This window comes from Egretta garzetta, unplaced genomic scaffold (genome assembly GCF_000687185.1).
Source record: "Egretta garzetta isolate BGI_Z169 unplaced genomic scaffold, ASM68718v1 scaffold176, whole genome shotgun sequence".
NCBI lineage: Eukaryota > Metazoa > Chordata > Aves > Pelecaniformes > Ardeidae > Egretta > Egretta garzetta.
Window position 1 is genome coordinate 682,821 of NW_009259973.1, and position 6,352 is coordinate 689,172.

Consider the following 6,352-nt stretch of genomic DNA (forward strand, 5'->3'; position numbering starts at 1 on the left):
AATTATTAAAACACAGGCTCTGATTCATGCCTTAGTTACATTGATTCATACCAGCAGTAACAACACTTGTTTTAAATGAAGACCTGGAGTACATCCCATAGCTCTTTTCTGAATCATGGCATGTTTTGTTTCAAAGATGTGCTGGTTATTTTCCTATGACATAAAACTGGATCAAAGCACCAACTTTTATTATACTGCAGCTTTAAAAGAGATACCAAACCCCTCAAAACAGCAGTCCTAAAAGTGGAAAATGTATATCCATCACTGCATGGTGCTACGCCTGAGCTAAGCAATCCTGCAAGGAAGCAGGACAAATGACCGAGGGTCCATGAAAACACAGCTCTCACTTGTAATTTGGTAATTTTTTTCCTTCCTGTCACACAAGCTCCTGTGAGATGGAAGGGAGATTTTGGAATGGACTTTTCTTGGTGGTCACCAATGATATATTCCTTTTTTGGAGGAACTGAAGTCAGTTGGGGCTGTTCTCTGAATATAATAAGCACAATGCAACATATTCCCTGAAAAATCAGGCCCCGAAGACCTCCAGCTGGGAACATAAAGTAAGACCTCCAACTGGGAACATAAAGTTGGTTGTTAGTTCAGTTTTTGTCTGAGTTCAAAGTACCTTTGTTCCCCATGCATCATGCCTATGCCACCTAATCTAGTCAGCCTCTTTCAAACATGAGGCTAAAACTAATGGTTAATAATTTGACTCATCTTCTAACCAAGCCCCATCTCAGCCGTGGACTCAGCAAGCATTGGGGACTTTCATGTCAGATGATGAAAATTTTTAAGGCTTTAGACATGGTGGCCATCCCTGCTCCATTAGCAGTGTGCTTGACCCTAACCATGTATCTTAGAAGAGGTATTTTCATATGCTTTCTTTCCCAGCCACAACCTTTGCTATACATGTATTTTCTTTCTCCTAGAAAAGTGTAAGAGTCTGTGTGTGGGGTGGGAGGGGGCACTAACAATGTGTGTGTCTGTGTCTGCTTCCCAAGGATTTTGTTCTGGTGGTTTTTTTTGTTTGTTTGTTTGTTTTTAAGATTCTAAACCAGAGCTTACAGATTTTAAAATAACCTTTTTTGTTAACTTTTTTGAGATGTGAAGGGAACATTTCCATCACTTCACCCTCCTCTTCCTAAAATGTCTCCAGGTTATTTCTTCTACATAAGAGTTACATCAAAACTTTCCCTGAACCTCTCCAGAGTACTTACTCAGAAAAGCAACTATCAGATCAAAAAGTACTTCTGCTTATTAGTTCAATCTCCTTCATTAGATTCCCTCTATCATGTGTTTTCCCACACAAACAGTGATAAAAAAAAAATCTTCTAAAATCCACTGACAGCTGTGGCTGTGATAGACTTTTCCTTAATCCGATTAGCTGCTGTCTCCCTGTTCGCACCAGTTTCTGTAAGCAGTTACCGTATTACACTACAATCTGCTGATTTCATCTGCACTGGCATCAGGCAGCATTCAAAGAAAGTCTGGCCTCATAATAACAGGCTTTGAGAGCTAGGAATCTCCTCTACACACATACGCACAAGCTGCTGTCTCTCAAATTGTAAAAACCTGTATAATTTAGGAATTCAGCTCTGAATGAATAGGGCATTCCCACAAACAGCCACCTTAAACTAGCGTTGCCAAACTATTCTCTGCTCAAGCTTTTCTTTTTTTTCAGCTCTTGCACTGCGATGCTTAAATTTGCTGAGATGCTAAAACTCATCTTTTCTCAGTCTACTGGCTCATGCAGAAAAGTGAAAAATGTCTCTTCAGATTGGAGAAAAAATAAAGCAGCTTACGTTTGAACACAGAATGCTTGCTCTGGTCTGCTCAGCCCCTCACTTGTGAGAGCTTGCACTTGCTGCTACCCAGCAGTCAAAAGGGAAGCGCTGTGTGCTCCTTCTCTGCATGAGTGAGACAGCAAGAAAATGTAGATTTTCAATTCCTTCATCACTCACCCCAAGTCACAGCTAGATTTTGGGGGAAGAGATCTTAAGATAGTTGAGAAGAGGGCTTAAGAGACCTTGACTCTAAGTAGACTAGGTGACACGTCAAGAGCTCAGAGTTCAAATAGAAGTTAAGAGATTTAAGGTTGCTCTTAGAAGAGGTCTTGTGACCATAATGATTTTTTTCCATCTGGCCTTCAGCCAAGAGCCACAAAGGTAGTCCCACAAAACAATGCTACTTAATTTCCTTTCATTTCCTACCAAAATTGCAAGCAATATTTTTTTTTTTTAATTGCTGAAAAAAGGAAAGAAAATGGCAGAGCAGCAAGACAGAGGAATTTTTGGAAGAGATATGGAAATCAGGGCTCATAATACAGTATATAAAGGCTGCAAGATGCCACTTTAATGGTTAGTAAATAGGAAGCAGGCTCATTCTAGGGAGAAGACAATGTAGTCATTGTTTCTGAATGGCATAGCAAAGATTTTTCAACCCATACGTGCCCCTGATCTCTGAGCAAGTAGACGAGAAGCATGGCATTGTCAGAGGCCACATGCAAAAGATACAGAGGTAATTTTGCCAGTGATTCTGAGACTACAGCATCTGCCTTTAATCTGTTTGGGTTTTTTAACAACAATAACAAGAAAACCCAAACCAACCCCCAAAACCAAGCCTGTTTAATCCTCAGAACAACAGGCTTACAAAAACCTTTGGCTTTGATAGTTTGGGTTTTTGAATTTTTTCCAAAATTGTCAAATGAAAAGCTCCACTGAAGATCTTCCACATTGTTTAATTGCAATGCAAGTAACAATGTTACATAGCCAATTGTCATTATCATGTATTGACTATGGGCCATACCTTAGCACTTCCAACAGGAATTCAGGTATGGCAGTACGATGAAGAAACTCGCTATTTAAAATTTCAGTTGCAGAAGAATAAGCTTTAGAGCCAGAAGGAAGAACTGTATTCAGAGGAACATTTAACAGTTTCCTCTTTGCCTTTTCCCACTTCTTCCAAAGCAGACCACAGCTCTAAAGAGATTACAACCTCAAAATTCAGGTCCAAGTATTATATACTATCAAACAGGATGGTTTAACACTGTCAGCATTTCACCGTCCTAGTTTTTTTTCCAGTGCAGAATTTCAGCACAATTGATAACTTAACAACCATTTTACTTCTGATAGAAAGGCAAACTCCAGCAGAAAATGGCTCTACCAAAGTTTTTCCAGCTTGGTCCTAGCTGGAAGTTTAAGAGCCTTACAATAAATATATAATGAGGCTGAAATCTCTTGCCTTATACACAGCAGTAGGTAGGAAAATGCGTATAATGTACAAATATAACTCACTAAAAATCTTTGAACTAATATGGAATAATAACCAGATTTAGATTTGAGACTGAGAATTCAGAAAAGAAAATGAAAAATGAGCTGAAAATTTCTGATACGTGATCTATTGTTCTTGGAAAAAGACAAGGATCTCCCTTATGAGCCTGATTTTAGCTCAGAATCTAAACAGTCATTGAAAGATCACCAGATCTGTACTGGGGTTACAGTGACAGCAAAAAGTAGAAAACTGGCTACTTATTCCCCGTGGGGATATGGAAAACAAATGCGAGAAACTCAGAAATAAAAAGGTATGATTACAAAAAATAGGCACTAAAATGAGATGTTGCTCTGACAATGGAAGGTTTCAAAATCCTTTGTTACTTTTTTAATTCCATAAAACAAATTTCTATTTGAGAAATGAGATTCTCTGAATAAGCCAAACAACTCTTTCACTGTAGCAATGATTATGATCCTATTTAAATAAAAGACCTGTGTTTCTGTAGTAATTATCGTACCATATCCCTAATTAATTATTACTCAAAATATCTGTTAAAATTCTTGCCAGCCATTTAGAAACAGGCACAAATTATTCCCTTTGATCAGACTTGCATTGCTAAAGGCACATTAAAAATACAGAGAGAGTCTGGAAAAGCCTTACAAAATTGTCCATAAAGCCAGAATTATGTTAACTACTGCAGCAGCCCTTACTCTGCGTATTCAGAATTTGATTGCATATGAAGAGAATTGCTCTCTTTGGAAAAGAGGTCAATCCACACCCCCGACATTAAATTGTATCCAGTTTAAAAGAAAACAATTGCCCTCTAATTTGAATACATCACGAAAGAAAATAAGGACAAGAAAACCCACATGACTTTTGTGAGCTTCAAATCACGTTACAGTGAAATAGACAATACCAACTGCACAGATTCTGAAAGGCTGAATACAACCTCCGGATGTTTAGCACACTGCCAAGTAGTTAACGAAGAGAAAAACCTGGCCAGAGAAAGTGATGTTAAGCTCCCAGTCCTATGAAAAACTCTATGGATCTTTAATTCCCATGAACAGAATCACATTTTTTTAATGATTCCTGTGAAAGACCCGTGACAGTGAAGATAGATGCTTGTCACAATTCAAATTTGTGATGCTCCTGGACCCAGTCTTCAAATCTCTTATGTTTCTTTCACTAAACTTTCCCTGGAGTTGCAATTTCTATGTCAGAGTCCTCATTTCTAAGAAAAAAATATGAGGATACTCTCTGTACACGTTTTCATTACAGCTTTGAAATCAGTTTTGAAAGGTACTAAAAATCCAGATGTAATAGGTACTATATAAGAACCCAGTGTCATCAATCTATGACCAACATGACACCCTTTTTATGCAATTATTTTGCCCATTTCCAGATAGTCACAGGTAAGTTATTAAATAATTTCCGGTTCTCTTTTAAGTGAGCATGAGTAGACCAAATTTTGAAATGACGTATGCTAGGGATGTATTTATATCAGAGAGCAATTGCATCTACCTGGGTCAAACTCATTTCAGTGCAGGACTCAGAGAAAAGACTGAGGCACTGGAGATGCTTTGCTGCCTGTGAATGATGTAGCTCATGGAAATCCAGCAAATTATACTTTAAATGATGTGTCATCCTATTCATAAGAAAAAGAAAACTGTTTTTTTCTTCAGATATCACAGTTCCTCATGAACACCCTCACAGTCTCTCACCAAACCATAGATTAGATAACACTTAAAAAAATCCCAAAGTACAAAGAGTCATCATGTAACCCCTCATTCGCTTCTTAGTTCTTCAGAGTAAAAAAAAAAACAACAAACCAACAACTAATAAAAATACAATTTATGGAAAATTCCAGTGAGATTCAATACAAGCAAGAAACTACTTTCCTATAGTTTATTAGGCCAACTATTGAACTCAGCAGAAAGAACTCTGCTTTGTACCTAGTTCAACAAAAAGCCAGGACACCTCCGAGGCTGTCTGGAGGTCCTGTTTAATTATGCAGATGTTTCAGGCTCTATGACTAGCTCTGTACTTGCACTGCACAGCATGGCTGCTATGGACAGATCCCTGTTTTAAACCCAGAAAGGAGATGATAACACAAAAAAATATTTTAATAATCAGCTTCTGAAAAAAGTGGTTGAGAGCCTGAACTGTTAAAATAACTAAGTACAGACTTCAGAAGGAATATTTTCCTCTAACAACAGTTACACTGCAATAATGTAATCATGAGGTTTCTTTCAATATAGCCATGCATATTAATCAATCTAGAAGCATGTAGGACTGCTCTAAAAAAAAAAAAACAAACAAAAAAACCCCCAAAACCCCACCCAACAAAACCCCCCACCCCAAAACCAGCACAAAATAAGGGGCTTCTCCCTCTGCCCTGCCCCTCCCCCGCCCCGCCCCACCCAATATGTAACGTGTGATGCTAATGGGAGTTTTGTGCACTTCAAGAAAAGCATAAAAAGTAATTCCCATATGCTGCATTTGCCACAGGGAATTTGTTACATTCACTGATGTTAAATTGGGCCATCGTGTATACACTTCAGAAACAGAGTCAGGCCATAAAAACTCCTACATGTTATTACTTGAGCATTCATTCCTCAGATTGTCTCTTTGCTGATATTAAAGTCTGAATGTTCATCAGGGAGTGACTGATAATAAAGAAGTGATGGACAAACTTATTACTTGACTTTAAAAATAAGTTCTCCTGATTCAAAAGATTCTTCTCAAGTCCAGGGAGATGTGGCTTGTTCTTTGTAGCAGAAGGCTGTAATTGGAAGAAAAAATACACAGAGGAAAAAATAGTCTTGGTTTGTATCTAAACTGTGTAAATAACTGGATACATGGTTCTTACTTGAAAGTATCTAGCATGGCTTAGAGAGCACAGTATGAGCTAGGCTGGGACTGGGGGGACTCCACAGCTCCTCATTCTTTTCCTGCCTTCACCACCAGTCTGGCAAGTTTGAACAAGCAGGGTCACCCTGTGGCACTCTCTTTGGAGCTGCTGTTACAGTGAAGTCAAATATCTATAGTAGCACCAAGGCCCTTAACTTCTCATCCAGGCAAT